This window comes from Zea mays, chromosome 3 (genome assembly GCF_902167145.1).
Source record: "Zea mays cultivar B73 chromosome 3, Zm-B73-REFERENCE-NAM-5.0, whole genome shotgun sequence".
NCBI lineage: Eukaryota > Viridiplantae > Streptophyta > Magnoliopsida > Poales > Poaceae > Zea > Zea mays.
Window position 1 is genome coordinate 132,419,093 of NC_050098.1, and position 22,036 is coordinate 132,441,128.

The window sequence follows — 22,036 nt, forward strand, 5'->3', positions numbered from 1 at the left end:
CTTTTGGCCATTGTGAGGTATGTCATTTGTACAAAAAACAATATGAATGTATTACACTGCATAAATATGTATTTTCTCTTATTATATGAATGTTTTATACATGTAGCATCACTATTAGTTTTCGTACCAGTCCGAATAAACTCGCAATAGACACAATATACTTCATTTTTTCAGTGGGTCCCTCAATATATTTATGGTTATCTTTCATGCATTTATTTATATTACATTTTTTCAGTTCTGAAGCACTTCAGAAACTTGCTATTGTGTTGTCCCTAGTGTCCATGTACAATCAGAGGTTAGTTTATGACAAACCATACATGACATCCATGTGCATAAATAATTGATGTGCATTATAGATGTTTTATGTATTATTATATCCATATGTTTCTAAGAATTAATTATGACATATGCATTATCATTTATTATAACACAGCATAGGGACAGGACAAACATTTTTGATGTCCCTCGTCCCGATCCTTGTGGTCATCATACCATTCATATCCAGCTCCCATTGATCAAGGATATGCTTTCAAGTAAGATCAAGCAGCTCCAACCACGTGACCGGCCGAAATTCATAAAAAAGTTTGTTGAGTACGATTCTGAAGTTGGCAAAGCGTGTTCCATCATACAAAATACTCTTACCAAGATGGTTGTGAAGCAGTATGAATTAGCGGACACATTTGCTGAGTTGATTGATGATGTCCTTCGTGCGGAGTTTGGCGACCCAGACAATGTTGCGGAAGCGCCTCAAACAGCTAAACCTCCAGATATATCTCATCATATGTCGTCAGGTTACCTTCCGTCATTGTCATTTTTTTCAATTTATGTACTTAACTGTATGCATTTCTCAGTTGTTTATGTTTAATTACTACAACCTTTTCATTATAGAGGCACGCATCCATAAGGGTACCTAGAATACTCCGGACCTGACTATGCCATCTACGCAACCGACTACAGAGTTGACAGGCACCCAGTTTGAGGAAATACATGAAAAGCAACAACAATTGCACCGTGCATTTGATGGGTGCCCTGACGATTTGGACGTTACTGCGCCCATGGAGACGAACACAAACTCAAACGCGGAAAAGCAGGTATTATATACAATCTCATCATGGTTACATTATATGTTAATTTCCAATTTGCATCCAAAATATTAGACAAAACCATAATAATGTCAACAGGATTACCATTTTAATGTTGGCAATAATATGTCGAGGGACATAAACATGTCACATCAACATATACCAGATTGCAACACTATGAGCTCGTATCCGTCTTCCCACTTGCCGAAGTTTGACGCCACACCGCAAAAACATGTATATGTTTCATCTTTGTTTTGTCCATTGTAATCTCAATTATCGATTAAATTTAATTGACACATGACTGAGGGTTTAAACATAGTACCATTGCTTTTTTGGGGCAGGGAGGTGACATTGATGCATCTCATGACACTCCAACTTAAACGGGCCCCCTTTTTGATCAGACACCTAGTGGTCATGTAAGTAATCCAATTATACATTTATTACATTCATGCTTCTCATAACTCATTCATAAATTACTATACTCTCTACCTGCATTGTGTTTCAGGTTGCATCTGATGAGGAAACACATAGCTTGCACACTACACATGTGCACTCACTGCCACGTTTAACAGAATTGGATTGTGCTCGGTCGCTTCGTGATTTTTTGTGCTCCTCAAAACTCGACCCAAACAGGTTTTAGTCTTTAACTATTAAGACCAAATAACATGTAGGTTGTTGCTTGCATATATAATGACTAACATTTCTGTTTTTACATTATTATATAGGAAGGTCATAGAATTCGGTGAATGTATTGGAAATTGTCTCGATATTCAACAATCATTTGCAGACGGGATGTGTCTGGATAATGTTTTCATGCAGTGTTTCATTCAGTGTTTTCGCGATGAAGAAATAAATCATTGCTCGTCCATCAACAAAAATAGACTTTTACTGGATGTCAATGTTGGTGTATGTACATTTCATTAATACCTACCTAATTTTGCAATAATTTACATACAGTTTTATATGACACAGTAATTATGATTATGCAGACTCTCCTCAATTTTGAGGAGCATGAACGCTACAGCAAGTCTCCTCAGATTTTTGATCAAACTGTCCTTGATGCTTACCTGGACAAGACACTGCCCCAGCTGGACAACTTTGTTGACTACAAAACGGTATAAATATTTTTCATTGTATCAACATTTTTTCTGTTATGCATTTATATTCATCACTCACCTACACACTAATGGTATCATTTCATATCTCTAACTCATGATATTTGACAGATCATGGTCCCTATACTTCATATGTGCCATTGGACATTGTATGTCATCAATATTCAATTTCGATGCATTCACATTTTAGATTCCAATCCATATGGTCCGGAATTGGGTGGTACTACATATAAGATGTTTCATTACTCCCAAAAGGACATAGGATCCAGGAAATTACCATGGGCTAGGGTTATAATGAACAGGTTGAACAAATCTTTGCAACAAGTCCGGCCCAATTCATGTATCCCTAAATTTGGAAACTTCCCAATTGACATGCCACCTATGTGTCCCACCATGATAGCTAGATCTAATGACTGTGGCTTCTTTGTCATGAGGTACATCCAGTACTATGACTACATGGATGGTTCTATCAAGCAATATATACAACGAGTAAGTGAATTAATGGTTATGCAGTTTGTATTTTTACATTCCACATTTCTGATATAACCTATTCACTTCGGGATAATGTGTATTATGCAGGAAAACTCTCGTGACCTACGATCTCTTGCTCTATATTACCTCACCTTTCATAGCAAGAACAAGTGCCTCCCGTTGCCTCCAGAAATTCAAAGATTCAAGTTTGCACGCAAGTAGTGTCGCTGGATCAACCTTTTGTGAATCACAACTGTTTGTTATGGAACAACCTTTTGTGGCTTCTTTGTTATGGAACAACCCTTTGTGAAGCCCAACTATCTGTTACATGTCTATGATATTGTAATTAAACTTTCTATGTTTATTAACCAAGCTATCAAGCCACTCATGTTTAATGCAGTTCTTAGATAAAACTTCGACCTATGTGTATTAATCAAGTTATGAAATCACTCTTGTTTAATGCAGTGTTCAGTTCAAACTTCGATTATCCGCTTATATTTGTATCAGTCATTTACTCACTAGTTTTTGTTATTTTGTGTTTTCTTCACAAAGATATTATTCTCCAGTATTTGTCACGAATTCATCTGTACAGACGAATTATGTTGTTTTGTTAGCACAATTACACAAATTCGTATACAGTTTACAATAACTTCCACTATAGGCAGTACATCATTTTTACTTATACTTTGTCAATATCCACTGGTATCAGATACATAAACTCGTACACATGTGTGTGTTTTCATCACAAAGACAGTTTTAGCCAGTATTTGCCACCAAGCTTTGTACAGCGTCGAATTACGCTGTTTTGATAACACAATTACGCATAATTCGTATACAGTTTACAAAACCTTCCATTTCATGCAGTACATCATTATTACTTATACTTTGTGAATATCGACTGGTACCAGCTTTTTTAAATTCATCCATATTTGTAATAACAAGTATGGCACTACATTACATTTGTCATAAAATATGAAATCATCTACTCCCCACTAGATGAATCATTGTCTGTGATACCACCGTGATGTTTTTTTGAAGTGCAAGTCTCATTCCAATTTGGAGCATTAGATGAACCCTTGTTCCTAGAACCTAGGGGCTGCCCTCTCTTTCGACCAGTAAGGCTGGCCAACCGAAGCCTATTCTCCTCCACAGATAGACAAGTGCGACTATTATGACCATCAGCAATGCCACACCTTTGACACTTTATGTTCTTTTTCTTGTCTCCTTTTGACCCCAACTTAATAACTCTTTTTTTGTTATCACTTATTGTTCTGCCCTTTGGCTTCGCGTTATCTGGTCTTCTCAAGCTTACTCCACTCACATTAAAATCTAGCTTCTACAATTAAGAAAAAAATTCTCATTTTTTGAAATATTAGTACATAAATCCACTTCTTTGTACGTAATCTTAAAAAATACCCATGCACATGTGTTTGTAATAATAACATTACCTTTTTAATCGTCATATCTGTTGCACACTCATCTCTCAGTGGTATGCCAGTGGTCAACTGTCCAGCATCGTGCTGCACACATATACGATTGATGTTAAATTCATAATCAGCATCAAGGTCCAACCGTTACTATTTTGTATTGTAACAACTTTTCCTCTTTTATAATCATGTATTACCTGTTCCAAAATTTGTAGTGGCATAGCACATCCGGTATCGCTCACACCACCTTCTTGTAAAGTAGGCACCAATTGAATTTCCTGACAAATCATACAATTGACAATAAATAGTTGTGTTTCTAACAAACAATACACACTATTATACATAGTAAACATCATATAAAATATGTATACATACACCAGCCTGCGCCCTTCTTGTCGTTAGATTTTCTCCTGGCATGTCTCTTACATCATCCCTGTCGCCCTGTACCAGGCAAGTTTCACATATTTCCCATTTACTGAAACTAAAAACTTAGTATATCATTTAAAATACACGGTTATTTCAAATAATATAACAAATACCTGCATTCCTTCGCCATCACTAGTACTATCATCACCTTCTATATCTGGCTCCAACCGTGATAGTAGCAAAAGCAGTTCATCCATCATCTCTAGGGCTCTATCATGTCCCGCCTTTGAAAGACTTGCATGATGTACTACTTTCATTGCCTTTTTAAGCAACATCTTTTGCCTATATGATTTAGTCTCATTGTCTTTACCCTTCAAACTCTTATCATCCCTTGAAAAAGTCACATCTTGTATAGCAGAGTAGGTGTATCTCTGAAGGATGTATTCCGAAGGAATTCGATCAATCTGAAGATGCATAAATGTTCGTAAAAGATGCACACAAAGCAGACCTACAACAAAACATGTAAATAATGTGTTCGTTTATGTTCACTCATTATAAATAAATAGTTTTATACAACAATTACCCAATATGACATACCTGTATGCTCCCAATGCTTGCATTCACATTCATACTTTCCAGCATCTACATCAGCCATTACTTTGAATTGGTGTTGCCCCCACACAATCTTATTCGACCTTGAAGTATGTTGAACCACCCAATCATTCACACCACCATCTAGATCATGTGATATCTTGTATGCAGTAGCATACTTCAAAGATTCATGAAACCTATTCATTACAGCCCTTGTGTATGTCCTTGCTACACGTATCTCAAACATATACAATGTATTTGTTTCCTTTTGACCCTAAAGTAGACAAAAATAGACGTTATACTACGCTACGTTAAATATTATGACACAATAATATTATACTTACTCACCATGCATCCTAGTGCCTCTTTTGCCTCTTTCATCTTCCTACTGTGTAGAAGCTTCAACATTTGCTTAGCGAATAGATGTAGTGGCATGTTTGCATCGACATGCACACTTTTTACTAGTTTGTTCATGCTCTCACTACGCTGTGTAGAGACCATCAACCCACAATAATCATGTTTGAAAAAAGCTGGTATCTAATCATTACGAATTTCATACATTCTGGAAAGACTAATGTTATCATGTAGGTGGAAATCATCAATCAGCATTGCACAGGCAGTCTCAAACTCAGTTACAGTTAAAGGATGATGTATTATAGATTGGAACCTTAATTTGAAATCCTCTTCCTCAAATCTAGCGTACAACTCGTTTAAATACGGCATATACCTGTTCTGAACATGCCACAAACACAAACGATGGATTGTGTTTGGAAATACCCTGCCTAGTGCTGGGTCTACAGTTTCTGGGTCTTGATCTGAAATCATAAATTTTCACAACATTATGCAACACATTACCAACTATAATTGCATCCAATACAATCATAGTAGAACGTAATAATTGATAAGCTTATTAATCATACCTGTAAGCATTACTCGTGGTCCTTCAGCTCCCATGCACGTTTTGAATGCATTGAAAACCCACTCGAATGTGTCTACAGTTTCGTCTCCCAACAATGTGAAACCAAATACGGTGCACTGCAGATGGTGGTTACAACCAACAAACATTCCCAGGGGTTTGTCATATAGATTTGTCTTATGAGTTGTATCAAAGGTAACTGCATCACCAAAGTCATTGTAATCTGCTTGCTGGCTAGCATGGGACCAAAAATGCTCAAAATCTTTCCTTCTTGGTCCAGTTGGAAGTCAGAGAAAAATTATGGGTTATCTTTTTTACACAATGCAAAAAAAGATAGGAGCTTAGACACATCATTGGCATTTCTTTCTCTTTGTCGCGCTTTCTTCCTGTCAACATTAAACAATATGCCATACGTCAATATGTACACAGCGTTATTATGTCATTATACCAGTGTAAATAACAATATGACTTACAGGTTAATCATGTCTTGTGCAGCTAACGGGACATTCTCTGGTCCACCATGCATTTCTGAAACAAAATCCATAATACAGTGTTACGGAATCCTGCTTTCTTGCATCGCACTAAGAAACTCCATGTATTCTGGATCATGTGTCTTGTTGCACTGTAACTGATTCTTTTATGTATCCTTCCTGAAGTACTCATGATTGTGTTCCAAATGAATAAGACCAATTCGCACTAAAATAATATTCTCTTTGGCATCGTCATAGATTTTTTAAGTTTCATTCCAGCTTTGCATTGTGTTCGCTTGGAACTTGTATTATGCACTTTTGGATTACCATATCCTCTTTCGGCACGCTTGCCTTCCATTGAACAATTCAACCACTTGCAATTTTTTCTCTCCCTATATCTCTTCAACGGAAATTCAACTTCATATGCATATCGGCTATAGAATTGGTACGCCTCGTCCACATTACTAAATGTCATACCGACCTTCGGTACCAATCGTTGATCTATACTATCATCCTATTCAATTAATGGAGTCGTCATGCAGTGCACATATATATAAAATAATCTTATAGCATGGTGAATTTCTAGGACTTCATAACTTGCACGGACAATATAACAAATACATGTGTATTCGGTGACTTCATAACTTGCACGGACTGTATAACAAATACATGGGTATTCATTTGAACTTACATGGCTTTGGAGAATGTGTGGTGTGTCTTGGTCATGTTCACCAATTGTCCTCATGGGTATCCGCTGAGTTGCTCCCACCAAACTTGGATGAATTGTGTTGCTGTCTTCAAGAATTCCTGGCGTCGGTAACACAGTTGGGGGAGTTACAGCATGCCAGCCATCGGTCGTACAGGGTGCCGTCGTCGCCGTAGCTTCTCCACACTGCTCCGATCCCCTGGTCGTCGCCATCATGTATGCCCTAACTCTCCCAGAGCATTGAACAAAAGCAACGGCGACGGTGTGTAGCCCGTTTTTTTTGCAACTATTCTCCTATACTTGCCTAAACCGTTCTGGCCGATATTCATGGCATGATCCAAATATCCTGCGCGATTTGCATGTCGCGAGATTTACGTGAACCGACACGTTACGATTACATGCCTTCTGTGTTATAGTTTCATAAATGAGCCACCACGTGCGACCCCCCCCCCCCCCCCCACGTTCCCGGATGACACGCGCGACACCCCCACTACCCGATCTGACCACACACGTCGCGTCAGATGATTATGCATTTGTTATTAGTAATTTAAACAAGCATAAAAGCTTAACCACCTCCCGATCACGTCCCGAGACACAACTATCCCAATTTACGCAGCCAATATCGGCAAAATACGCAAGCATAAACGCGCGACCCACGTCTCCGTACCCGAGCGCACCCCCAATTACCATTTACGCATCCTTTTCATTCAAATTCTGTATGCATAAACGCCTAACTGCCCACGTATGACCCCACCTTGACTCAGTGCATGCGTGCGGTACTCCCACCTCCTGCCACGTCGTCCCTCGCCCGCACACCTAGCCTGGTCGGGGCTCTCTCTAGTAATGGAAGCCCAGGGCTTCCATTACCTCATCCATATATATATATATATATATATATATATATATATATATATATATATATATATATATGGCTTGGCAACAACTCAGCTCTCTGAGTTTCCTGTCAAGTAGTCTATGCATGGTATGTGCATGAACATGAAATAGGCATCGTGTATAAAAAGCAGCATGGGCTAGGTGGGGAGCAGAGAGAGCAAACTAGCTAGCAAACCCGATCGAGCGAAAGAGAAAAGCTAGCATAGAGAGTAGTGGCAGCAAGAAGGCCGCAGCCGGTGTGTTGGCACTTGGCAGGCGCCACTACAGTAAAACTATAAAATTCCGACGGTCGTCTTATGTCCGACGGCCCCGTAGGCAACCGTCGGACATTAGGTTATATCCGACGGCCAACAGCGGCCGTCGAAAATAACAAAATATAGCCGACGGCTGTCAGACTGGTCGTCGGACATTACCTTATGTCCGACGGCCCGCCCCCTGGCCGTCGGACATAAGCTTATGTCCGACGGCCTCGTACCGAGCCGTCGGACATAAGGCTTTTTAACGCGCGGATCCGACCCGCGCGGCTTTAGTTTCACCCGACCGCGCGTCTCTATCTTCTCTGCCGCCGCCGCCGAGCACGCCTCCGCCGTCCGAGGAGCAAGCCGCCGTCGCCGCCATGCTCGTCGCCGCCACGCTCGTCGCCGTCCCGCCCGGTCGCCGTACCGCCCGCCCCCACTGCTCGTGCTCCGGCCGCCGCCGCCCCACCGCCCCGAGCTCGTGCTCCGGCCACCGCCACGCCCGTGCTCCGGCCACCACCGCCACGCTCGTGCCACCGCCACGCCCGTGCTCCGGCCACCACCGCCCCGAGCTCGTGCTCCGGCCACCGCCACGCCCGTGCTCCGGCCGCCGCCGCCGCCCCGTTCGCCGGTCGCCGCCGCCCCGTGCTCCGGCCGCCGTCCCGTGCTCCGGCCAACGGCCCCGTGCGCCCGCCGCCCGCCCGTGCGCCCATCGCCGGCCGGCTCTCCACACCCGCTAAGTGAGTATACTTAATTAGCAATTTTGTTTATTAAAATTGTATGCTTGTATTAATGTATTTGATTAGAATTGTATGTTTGTATTAATGTATTTGATTAGAAATGTATGTATGAATGTATTTGATTGTTTAGTTTGTTATGTCCGACGGCCAAAATTTGATTACGTAATTAAAGTAGCTTGTTTTAGTTTATTTAGTGGTACTTTAGATAATTTAAATTTTTAATTTCCGAGGGTAATTATTATGCCCTCGGAAATAAGCTCATTTTATATGATTTGTCATTTATAACAATGTTATTTCGTATGTAATATTGTATTGTGGTTTATTAGTTTAATTATTTAATAATGCACGATGATTATAGTTAATCATAGTGTATTGTAGTGTGAACAAACGAAACCTAGGCGTCACCCGTTTCGGCCCAACACACCTTACAAGCGACGCATGTGAGGTATGTTGGGCCGGAATTGTCCCTTTATTGGACAGCCTTGGTGTGACCGACAGAGTCCGTGTTTATGACAAAAGCATGTGCTCCTGCTTAGTTACGGCAGCATAACCTCTCTGTTCTCCAATTGCACCATTTTTAGGCGTGCGATTGGAGAACAGCGGGGTTATGCTGCCGAAATTTCGCACGACCACATGTTTTGTCATAAACACGGCCTCGTCGGTCACTCCTGGGTGGGTTTAGGACCTATCCTTTCCTACAGATGTAGGGGCGTGATTTCTTCGTAAAAACGGATGGTCCGTGCATTACTTATCTAATTAAGTTAACGTCTCGTATCTAGTATGGAGGAGAATCGTCGATGGATGTATGAAGGTTGGAAGAAAAGAGGTGCTCTATCAAGTGAGTGGGTGGCCAAGACTGATGCTTTTCTCGACCATACTTTTGCTCGGTCAGAGACTGGAACCGATGTTAGGTGCCCTTGTAGCAAGTGTCGGAACATTAATTTCCTTGACAGGAGGACTATGTCGATACATATTTGCAAGAACGGTTATATGCCAGTCTATGAGGTGTGGGTGCACCACGGTGAGGACCCACCTCCTCGTATTGTATCGGAAGTTCAGTCACATGAAGAGGAGGACTACGATAGGATGGAAGAGATGCTTGACGATGTACGCCATGAGTTTCTAACCGTCGATTCGGAGAACCCCGGTCAACCCACAGAGTTTGAGGATCCAGCTACACCTGAGGTTCAGAAGTTCTTCGAGCTCCTTAAAGCTGCCGAAGAGCCGTTGCATGAGCACACAAAAGTGACCGTCCTTGTATTTGTGACTCGACTTATGGCTATTAAGTCTAAGTTTGCATTCTCAAACAATTGTTACAAGGAACTTTTGAACTTGGTCAGTGATGTACTTCCGGAGAATCACAAGATGCCAAAGGACATGTATCAGTCTAAAAAACTGTTATCTGGCCTCGGTATGGACTACGAAAAAATCGATGTCTGTGAAAATAATTGTATGCTTTTCTGGAAGGAGACCGCAGGTGAGAAGAAGTGTACTGTATGTGGTGAGCGTAGATTCGTTGAGGTTGAAAACGACGATGGTTTGACCATGACTACGAAGATTGCACGTAAGCAGCTTCGTTACATGCCTCTCATACCTCGGTTGAAACGTTTGTTCATCTCCAAGAATACAGCCAGACACATGAGGTGGCACAAAGAAGGGGTACGTGAGAATCCAAATGTCATGGTGCACCCAGCTGATACAGATGCATGGAAGGCACTAGATGCTTTTGATTCCAGCTTTGCTGATGAAGTGCGGAATGTCCGCTTCGGTTTGGCAACAGATGGTTTCTCGCCATTCAATGTAACTGCAACGTCGTACTCATGTTGGCCCGTCTTTGCTGTTCCATACAACCTTCCACCAGCTCTTTGCATGAAATATGAATTTATTTTCTTGTGTCTTATAATACCTGGTCCGGATCATCCTGGAACAAAGATCGATGTGATGATGAGACCCCTGATTGAAGAATTGAAAATTTTGTGGGAAGGAGTCGAGGCGTACGATTGTTACAAGAAACAGAAGTTCAACTTGAGAGCCGCGTTTTTATGGTCTATTCATGATTTTATGGCTTATGGTATCTTTGCTGGATGGAGTTGTCATGGGATTTTGACATGTCCTATATGCGTTGAAGACACTTTATGCTTTCGACTAATGTTTGGTGGAAAGATATGTTACTTCGATTGTCATAGATGTTTTTTGCCAGAGGATCACCCGTTCAGGTTCGATAGGAACGCTTTTAAAAAGGAAACGATTGTGACGAGGGGACCACCCAAGCGTCTAAGTGGTCCAGAGATTCTCGCGAGACTTAATGATTTGAAACTAAACGAACATGGAAATCGTTTTGAAGGTTATGGAACCGAGCATAATTGGACTCACAAATGTGGTCTATGGGAACTCCCTTATATGAAAGCCTTGATTCTAATGCATAACATTGATGTCATGCACCAGGAACGAAATATGGGTGAAAGCATTATCAGCACTTGCATGAATATCACCGACAAAACAAAAGACAACCCTAAGGCAAGGAAAGACTTGGCCTTAATCTGTAGAAGACCAACTATGGAGATAGGAGAGAATCAGAAGAAGCCACGTGCTCCTTTCAGTATTAAACCTAAAAGGAAGAAACAATTGATGAAATGGTTGAAAAATTTAAAGTTCCCAGATGGTTACGCCGCGGGCTTTAGAAGGTCTGTGAATTTGAAGACGGGCAAGTTTTCTGGGTTGAAGAGTCATGACTACCACATAATAATGGAAAGACTCCTTCCTGTTATGTTTCGTGGTTTTGTAAAAAATGATGTCTGGAAAGCATTAGCGGAGCTAAGCTACTTTTATAGACATCTTTGTGCCAAAGAAATAAAGAAAGAGATGATGGAGAAGCTTGAGCAAGAAATACCGATTTTGGTATGCAAACTTGAAAAAATATTTCCACCAGGTTTCTTCAATCCGATGCAACATCTACTTGTTCACCTACCATACGAAGCTAAGGTAGGAGGTCCTGTGCAATATAGATGGATGTATCACATCGAAAGGACACTAAAGAAGCTACGTGCAATGGTTGGTAATAAGAGACGAGTTGAAGGGTGCATCGCTGAAGAATTCAAATACAAAGAGATAGCATCGTTCACGGGCCTGTACTTTGCAGAGGAACACAATGTCAATGCCCATACGTTGCGGTATCATGTCGACGAGCCCCCTATTAGTGATATTGAAATTTTTCAATGGAGGGGCAAAACTGTAGGACCCAGCACAACATACTGTTTCACCAACGACGAATGGAAGACTGCTTTACTCTACATGTATAACAACATGGAAGAGATGAGTCAGTTTCTCCTGTAAGTGTAAACTTTATTTTAGTCATTGGCGCTAGAATTTGTGTTGTGATACTAAAAGGTTTGTTTCCTTGTACTAACAGGGAATTTGATTCTCAAAATTGCATCTCTGGCTGTGAACGTGACCAGATTCGTCGAGAGGGAAAAGATGGGGGACTTAATTTCTTGTGTTGGTTTCGAGATTATGTAGATAAAAATGACAATATACACCCGGACCTTCGACAATTATCCCTAGGAGCAGTAACTAGCAGACGTTATGGTCGGTATGATGTCAATGGTTTTAGATTCCGTTCCACAAGGTTCGAAGATGATCATCCTCTAGCAGCCACGACAAACTCCGGAGTTGTAACTAGAGCTGTCGACGATGAAGGGAAGGTGACTAATTATTATGGAGTCATTAATGATATAATCGAGTACAAGTTTTTTGGAGATAAACAACTCAAAGTGGTGTTCTTCGATTGTGATTGGTTTTCTCCAAATACAACGCGAGAAAATCAATATGGCATGGTGGAAGTCAAACACAACGATAGATTAAAAGGCCACGACACTATAATCCTTGCCCACCAATGCGAGCAGGTGTATTATATGACATATCCATCTAAGAAAAACGGTTTGGTTGATTGGAGGGTAGTGTACAAAGTTAATCCTCGTCAACGACTATATGCTCCTGGTGATGCTGGTTATGTTGAAAGTCAAATCGAGCAGGAAGTGGGGGCTGCTGAGATTTTCCAAGACGAAGAACTTACAAGCACGTTTAATGTACAAACTGAAATGTTGGAAGAATCTTTATTAGGCGATCAAAATGATGTCGAGGTTCCTCCAAAAAGAAAACGAGTGACGAGAAAGAAGAAAGCTACTTGGCGTCCATTACATCGACGAAAGCAACTAGATCCTGATTTTGATTACGATTACGATTGACGAGTATGGATCATGATTTTATTGCATATTTTATGAATTTATTGCATATTTTATTATTTTATTGTCGATTTATGTACTAACTTGTTTTTGTTAAAATAGGATGTCAAAGAAAATGAAGTCTTTAGCTCGTAGTTTGCTTGGGTCGAGGAGTAGCTCGAGGAGCAGCTCGAGGGGTGAGGATTCAGTTTTTCAGGGCACAGGTTCTACCATGAGCAGACGGAGAGCGCTGGCAGAACATTTGCCTCCACAAGATGTAAGTTAGTTGTTAAATTACATTATTTGAGTTACTTAATATTGTATGATGTAAGTTATTTGTTTCATAGGATGCTGAAATTGAGGAACCAGTGGTAGAGGATCATGCAAGAGATGATGATGAAGATGATGGTGGAGATAATGTGGGAGATGATGCTGGAGACGACGCTGGTGGAGATTCTGGGGCTGGGGATTCTGGGGCTGGTGGAGATTCTGCAGCTGGGTCTGGAACTTCTCGAGTTAAGAGAACGAGGAAGCTACATTTTGTTGGACCACCTCCAGAGCTTCCACCGGAATCTCGGGTTGTGATAAAGCCTAGTGGAAAGTGAGTGACATATCTTTGCTTAAATGTTATTGAAAGTTATGTTTTAATTTCTACATTGGTTTCTGTTTGCAGGACTTGGATCGACGACTCGTTCACAGGCACAGGACACTACAGGCAGGTGAACATGGTTCTTGGTAATCTTGTTCGTCTGCACTGGCCTGGTCTTGTGACTTTGCCTACTGGCGAGTCTGTCCCCGCCACCACTTGGGAGCATTATCGCTATGGTGTCTGTAGAACGTTTGGCAACACACAAGCACTAGTTTGGGATGCATTCTGGGTATGACTTGTTTATACTATTTTAGTTATTCCATATATGTTTGCTTTTATGATAACACTATGGTTTTTGCAGAAACGGTACAAGTTGCCGGACGATGGATCATATGATATGAACGCTCGTTACGTGTTTGAGTATAACGCGAACGATGTCGTTGCAGATGCAATGTACTATGCACGAATTCAGGCTATAAAGGCATGGTACAGAGCAAATGCTCATGATCGACCGATGCCAAATACAAAGGCCGAGTGGTCATCAATTTACTTGACGGAGGAGCAATACCTAGAGGTAAACAGGTTGTTGCCTCTCATATCGCACGAAGCCATGTATTTGCTTGCTTTATTTAAAAAATTTCATGTAGGTGTCGGTGCCATGGATGGCCACCCGATCAGACGGTTATCGGGCATTGTGCAGATGGTGGGGTTCCCCTGATTTTCATGCCATTTCCGAAAGGAACAGGGGAAACCGTGGAACTGAGTCGTTCCACAACTACGGCGGTGATGGTCATGTGCGCTTGGCTAAGCGAATGGTAAGTCTCAGTTTGTCGTAACTTTGAATTACATAGAAATGTGTCAATATAACTTTTATGTACAGGAAGTCAAATCCGGCCGTACGCCCACGGATGTTGAGGTGTATATGCAAGGCCATAGGGGTTCTGATCCTCAGAATCCTGATGTGTTATGCACTCAGACGGCCACCGACCGTCTAGTGAGTTTTTGATACTCTATTATGTGTTTGATATTGTTTGCAATGGCATAGGGGTTATGCACTTATATTTGATATTGTTTGCCTCCAGGCTTCGTATGGGCAGGAGATGGTTCAACGCCATGGGGAGGAGTACGATTGGAGGAGCCAGCCAATCGACCCTCAGGCAGCATATGCTAGTGCAGGAGGACAAGCCCATGGACGGTGAGATTATTTGATTTGGTTTTCAAAATTGTCATCATATGCTTGCGATTCAACTGAGGCATGAGTTACTATACTAAGTGCATGGTTCACTCTTGTAGGTTGGGTATTTTTGATTCTACGATTGATTCCAGAGAGCTGAGACGCCGTGGACGACAATCCACATCGTCGTCTTCACAGTCGTCCCGTTCACGATCAGCAGCCCATGAGATAGAGCTTGCGGTGTTGCGTCAACAGGCAGAGTACCATCAATCAGTCTTGAGGGATCAATTGGAGTACCAGAGGCAACAATCTGAATACCAGAGACAACAAGCCGAGTACCAGAAGAAGAGGGACGAGTATTATGCAAGCCTCCAGGCCCAAAATCAAGCTCTTCTCTCGGTAAGTTGAACTAACATTTTGTAGCTTATTTTGCAAAACACTTGATGTGTATCTTGTTTGCTCAACAATGACTTGTATATAATTTGTAGCAACTAGCCCAACAAGCGGGCGTCCCGATGCCGACATATGGGATGCCGCCTCCGGACTTTGCACTGCCAATGCCAATGTTGGCGCCTCCACCACCGCCTCCGCCTCCGTCACAATTCCCTATGGTATGTACACATATGCGTGTGTGACATGTTCATAGATGTCTTATGTGTTTAAATGAACAACTGAGTGGTTACTATTTCATGTGCTTGTGTTATAGGGATTTCAGACACCACCCGCTTCAGTTGCCGCACCTGGAGATGGGTCTGGTCAGGACGACACAACACATTCGTGGGTGAACAATCTTTTCAGCACGCATAGTCCAGCCGGAGGAGGTGGCGATGGATATGAGTGATACTGATGTAAAACACTTGTTGAAACCTTTCATGTGAAAGCCTACCCGTCGAAATAATGTTCATTTTGGAGTTTGGACAACTATGTTTATGTAAACACTTATTGCAACCATTTGGAACTATGTTGTTATGTTAAATTTTGTGAATGTGAATGCTTATGTGATTATATTTGTGAATGTGTATACTTATGTGAGTATATTTGTTAATGTGAATGTGTATATGTGTATGAATTCTGTTTTGTATTTGCAAATGTCAGATTTTTTAAAATTCAGATTTTTGTGCAATTTCTGAAAAACGTTATGTCCGACGGCATAGCGCAGGTCGTCGGACATAAGGTTTGTGTTATGTCCGACGGCTTAAAGCCGTCGGACATAACATATAGAATATGTCCGACGGCTTTAAGCCGTCGGACCTAGTAGTTGTGGGCCCAGGCAGCGGTTAAAACGGTTACTCCGTCTTATCTCCGACGGTTGGATAGGGCCGTCGGGCATATCTTATGTCCGACGGCAGCCGTCGGACATAACGCTATTTCCGACGCGTTAACTCCGACGGCTTAAAACCGTCGGAGATAAGTTAATGCCGTCGGACATAGCTTATCTCCGACGGTTTAGTTCTTATGTCCGACGGTTTTAGCCGTCGGAAATGTCCTCGTTTACTGTAGTGCGCTGCTGCTTCTGCAGCTGATGGTAGCTCCAACGACGGCGTGGCCCGTGTTTGGCCTGACACCTTCGCGAGGGAGTACGTACGTTCGGCCATCTCGTGTGTCTTGCTACCAGTATGCACTACGGCAATCCTGGGTTGCCAAAACGGCACTTCCTAGGCTATCCACGTCAGCTTCTAATTTATCATCCGTTGGATACTACATCAACGACAAAGCGCAACGGCCAAAAAAAAGTGTCGACCGTTAGTCGCTGGAGACTTCCACGAGCTCCACGAAACAAACCTCCGGACCCTTCGTCCTCGCCTTTCCACACGCTCAGATCGCCGAGAAGATGTGTCGCAGTGCATCCTCGTACGTGCTCCTCTCGTCCCCTACCGCTGCCGTCGCTGCCTCGTCGTCGCAGCATCCTCGTGCACTTGCTCGCTCTCGTGCTCTGCCTTGGCCTGCCACCACCACCACCATCTCGCCTGCTGCTCACCAATGCCCCTGCCTCATCGTCGATTGCAGGCTCTCCTCCACTCGCTCCGTCACCTCCACCACATCCTCGAGATATGACGTTGTGTCCCCTCCAGATCCGTCTATGATTCCTCGTCCCTGCCCCTCCCCATCCCTCGCGGCACTGAAGTGGGCCTCGCGCGCCACTCTCCTAGCGTCATTCGTCGCCCCCTCCGCCCACGGCGGTGTCTGCGTCTCCAAGTGACTCTTTGTGATGTTTTTCATCGACGAGTGTGGCTTGCATATGTCATGCGAGATGTCTCCCCCTTCTTCTTGACTGGTTTAATTGCAACATAATGTTCATGCGGAGAACAAGCAAGTCTTATGGTGTTCAAATGGCAATGTATTTATTGATGAAATTGTCATTTTTAACATAATGTGCTGGTACCTGCAAATGGTTGGAATGGCTAGAGCAGGAGATGTTGTTGGAGAAATTGGGGTTCTTTGCTATAGGCCTCAAGTATTCACAGTTCGAACAAAATCATTATGCCAGCTTCTGTGTATGAATCGCACTGCATTTGTTAGCCCTGTTCAATCCAATTTTGCAGATGGAAGAATAGTAATGAACAACCTTATGTAGGTAGGAACCACATTATTCTTCTTAATTTTTTTATACTTCATAGTTAGTTATACTCGATATGTACTTTTAGAGTTTTGGCCTACAAAAAGGTAAAAAGGAATCTGAACCAATCTAATAATAACTATGTCGTATATATGGTTATTAAGTCGTGTTACCCGTGGCATGTTTTTTCCCTAGCATTTTTTCTGATATTCACCAGCCACAACAATAATGAGAATATTTTTTTACATTCTATTGGTTTTAAATCTACTACTGAGTTTGTGATTTTTCTTTCTTATTTTGGTTGTCCAGTTACTAAAACAACAAAAAGACAATAATGTAATGGCTGGTGTTCAAAAGGAGTTTGGGAACATGCTAGCCTATGGTCGTCTAAGACTGTCCGCAACGTATGACCATTAACCACCTCTCCTCTAGCACTGTTCATCGTTTAGGGGCTACGTTCCTCCTCTTCGACCCGCATCGTTGCCCTCTATGACGTCCTTCGCAACGCTCTTCTTCTCTCTCACGCTAGATGGAGAGGAGCACTGTTCACCGGCGGCTTTCTCTCTCCCTTTCGCGCGCGCATTTGAAGGAGCGGAGGCGGCTTCCTTGCTAACGACGACGGCGGCGCATCGATGGGTCTTGTGGAGCCGAGCCCCCTCGAATGCGGGAGTGGGAGATGCAGCCGCTCTGCTGCCTCACTGGGGAGTGGCCGGCCTACGGTGTTGGGCTCGCCGCCGGAACTGCTGCCTACTGCCCGACAACTCGGCAACGGCCGGAGCCTCGTCGGAAGAGGATCCATTCAGCCGCTTCGAGATCTGCTGTTGGCCGTTGGGGTTCCTTGGAGCTGCAACTGTTGAGTTACGAATCCGCTAGTTCTTGGTTGATTTCGTACCACTCAAGTATGTTTTTGGGTGCAAATCGCTAGAACCGTTACTATTCAATGAAAAGATTTTTTATTAACAAACTTCAGGTACGAATTATTGTAGTTTGTGTGGATAATTATTTTACATATTATGAATTATTTACTAAGTGGTAATCACCTTCAACTATGAACGGTGCAAAAATAAGACAAAATATGGAAATTTAAAAAGAAAGGATGGTGGCTGAGGTAGTTGAAGGGAAATGTATATTTTATTGGTATGGTGGGGTTTAGAGGATGTTCTAGAGGAAACCACTGCAGACGGTGAGAATATAGAGGGAGAGAGAGTGATAACCTGGCGCGTTAGTGGGATATCTGCAGAGAGTCTAAATGTGTGCATATGGATGGCAACGGGTTTAAAACCCGCGGGTACAGATATTACAAACCCGTACCCGCACCCGCTACCCGCGACAGGTAGCGTATGTTACCCAAACCCGCAGGCACAGTACCCACAATGTCGGGTACCGTAATTAGGGGTACCCCCAACACTCCTAAACACGGTTGGTAACCACCCTCAGCACGAACCGCAAAGACTGATGGACACGGTTCAGGTCAAAACCTCGTCTACCAAGGGACGCAATTTCGCCTCGCCCGAGCCCGGCCTCGGGCGGGAACAGTAGTCCCGGACGAATTCACGACTCGCCCGAGGGCCACCTCAGGCAGTGGGCGCACCCTCGGCTCGCCCGAGGCCCAGCTCGGGCAGGCTTCATCGAGAAGCAACCTTGGCCAAATCGCCTCACCAACCGACCGTATCGCAGGCGCATTCAATGCGAGGATCGCCTGACACCATATCCTGACACGCGCGTCTCAGTCGGCAGGGTCGAAGTGACCGCAGTCACTTCACCCCTTTACTGTCCAATCTGACAGGAAAACAGCGCCACGCACCCTGCTCCGACTGCTGTGCCAGCCACCCGGGTAAGGCTGACAACAGCAAGTTCAGCCTCGGGCGCAACAGGAAGCTCCGCCTCGCCCGACCTTAAGCCTCGGCCTCAGGAGGAGGTCTCCGCCTCGCCCAACCCCAAGACTCGGCCTCAGCCTCGGCCTCGGGAGGAATCGTGTCCTCGCCCGACCCCGGTCTCGACCTCAGGAGAAGTCTCCGCCTCGCTCGACCTTGGGCTCGGACCGACCGTGCCACAGGGGATACATCATTACCCTACCCCTAGCTAGCTCAGGCTACGAGGGAACAAGACCGGCATCCCATCTGGCTAGTCCCGGTAATAGGTAATGATGGCTCCCCGCGTGCGTCCATTACGACGGTGGTTCTCAGCCCCCTACGGAAGCAAGGCGACGTCAGCAGGATCCTAGCAGCACCGTCAGCTGTGCTTCTACAGGGCTTAGGCACTTCTCCGACGGCCACGTTATCACGTACGCAGAGCTCAAGCACTTCTCCGACAGCCACGTTGGCATGTACACAGGGCTCAGGCACTTCTCTGCCAGACACGTTAGCACCTAGCTACACCCCCCATTGTACATCTGGACCCTCTCCTTGCATCTATAAAAGGGAGGTCCAGGGCCTTCATGTGAGAGGGTCGAGCGGGCGGAGGGACGAGCAAACGAACAGGCTCACTCTCTCTCTCGCGCGAATGCTTGTAACCCCTACTATGAGCACCCCCCCTGGTGCGAGATAACACGAGCCGCCGTTTTCCCCCTTGTGTTCCATCTTGCGCCAACCCATCTGGGCAGGGACACGCAGCGACAAAATTCACTGGTCGGCCTGGTTGAGGATCACCCGGGGTCCGAAATGCCGACAGTTGGCGCGCCAGGTAGGGGCCTGCTACGTGTTAACGAACACTTTCCCGTTGAGTTCTAGATGGGGAGTCTTCAGCAACCTCTTCAGCCCGGGACGCTGCTCCGCTTAGGGAATCTCGAGTTCATGTCCCTCGACGGCAGCTACGACATGGTACTCCTCCCCCCGCAGCGCAACAGCAACAACGACGGTTGTTAGCTCGCCCGGCGGCGGTGAACTCGACGACGTCTTCCCCCCGTGGCGGAAGAGCAGCATCCGGTTTCACCCAGCCACCCTCCTCGCCGCAGGAGGAGGAGACGGGGCAACCGTGGCCAAGCAGGAGGCGGCACCTCGTCAGCTGTCGGTCCAGAGCGAGTCGGCGACGTCGGCACCCCAGCGGGGGACATGTCGGGCGTTGTCCTCGCACCTGAGACAACGACGGATGTCGTTTCCCCGCAACATGTCAACCCCAAGCGGACTGATGACGCCAGCACTCTCGCGAAGGACTTGCTGGGCGTTAGCCTCGTACCTAAGATAACGGTGCAGTTCGTCCCCGACTCGACTTCCCCATCGTCCATCGACCAAGAGGTACCGTCCATTTTCCACCCTGTGCCTTTTAAATTCAGCTTCGATCCACCAAGCGACCCCGCTTCGATGAGCGCTTTTGTAAAGGCATATCCTAACCTTCCGGGGTACCATATGTGGTCATCTTGGGACCGACTGACGGCCGTCTCAACCTACGGCCCCCCGGGTTCCGAGGAAGAAGACGACCCCGACTCCGGTTGGGATTTCTCCGGGCTCCGTGATCCTAGTGCCATGCGAGACTTTATGACCGCATGTGACTACTGCCTCTCCGGTTGCTCTGATGATGGCCACAGCCTTGACGACGAAGGTTGTGGCCCAAGTCGCGAATGTTTCCACGTCGATCTGGGGGATCGCAATGAAGGCAACCACCTTGGTATGCCGGAGGACGACGATCCCCCTGTGCCGGCTTCTCGCGTTGACATCCCGCGAGAGCTAGCTGTGGTCCCAGTCCCTGCGGGGGGTCAGGACACACAGCTCGAGCAAATCCGCGAGATGCAGGCCAGGCTCGACGAGGAAGCAGGGCAACCTGTGCAGCTCTGGCAAAATATCGAGTAGGAGTGGGCAGGTCGAGCACTCGCCGGAGAAGCGTGTCATCGGGCCCGGGATGTCCAACGACGTATCGTTGACGATGTCAGGGCAAGGCTGCCCCCGACCTCCAGTGGGGTCGGCTAGAATCTAGCTGTAGCGGTAATACTACTCCGAGCGATGTCGGAGCCATCCACCACCAAGGGGTGGCGTATCCAGGGAGAACTCAAGAATCTCCTGGAGGATGCCGCGGTCCGACGGGCCAAAAGTTCTGCCTCCCGAAGGCAAGGGTGCTCCCCGGAGCATTGCGCAACGACTTCCCGACTCATGCGGGAGGCTTCAGTCCACACCGGGCGCACGTGGGACAGGACGCCTGCAGCCCCAGGTCGCCTCGGCGACGAGCCACACCATCGCAACCGTCAAGCCCGCCTCGATGAGAGGGTGCGCCGAGGCTACCACCCCAGGCGCGGAGGACGCTACGATAGTGAGGAGGATCGGAGTCCCTCGCCCGAACCACCAGGTCCGCAAGCCTTCAGTCGGGCCATATGATGGGCGCCGTTCCCGGCTCGGTTCCGGGCCCCGACTACCATCACCAAGTACTCAAGGGAGACAAGGCCGGAGTTGTGGCTTGCGGACTACCGGTTGGCATGCCAGCTGGGAGGGACGGACGATGACAACCTCATCATCCGCAACCTCCCCCTGTTCCTCTCTGACGCTGCCCGGGCCT

General features: G+C 45.2%; 1 long non-coding RNA gene across 1 annotated transcript; it reads left to right on the plus strand.

The window, feature by feature from the left end:
* The first annotated feature begins 15,492 nt into the window (after window positions 1–15,492).
* Window positions 15,493–16,042, plus strand: LOC109945283 (uncharacterized). The gene is made up of 2 exons (XR_002268410.3): window positions 15,493–15,608; window positions 15,704–16,042. It is a non-coding gene; the product is annotated as an uncharacterized lncRNA (long non-coding RNA).
* The last annotated feature ends 5,994 nt before the right edge of the window (window positions 16,043–22,036 follow it).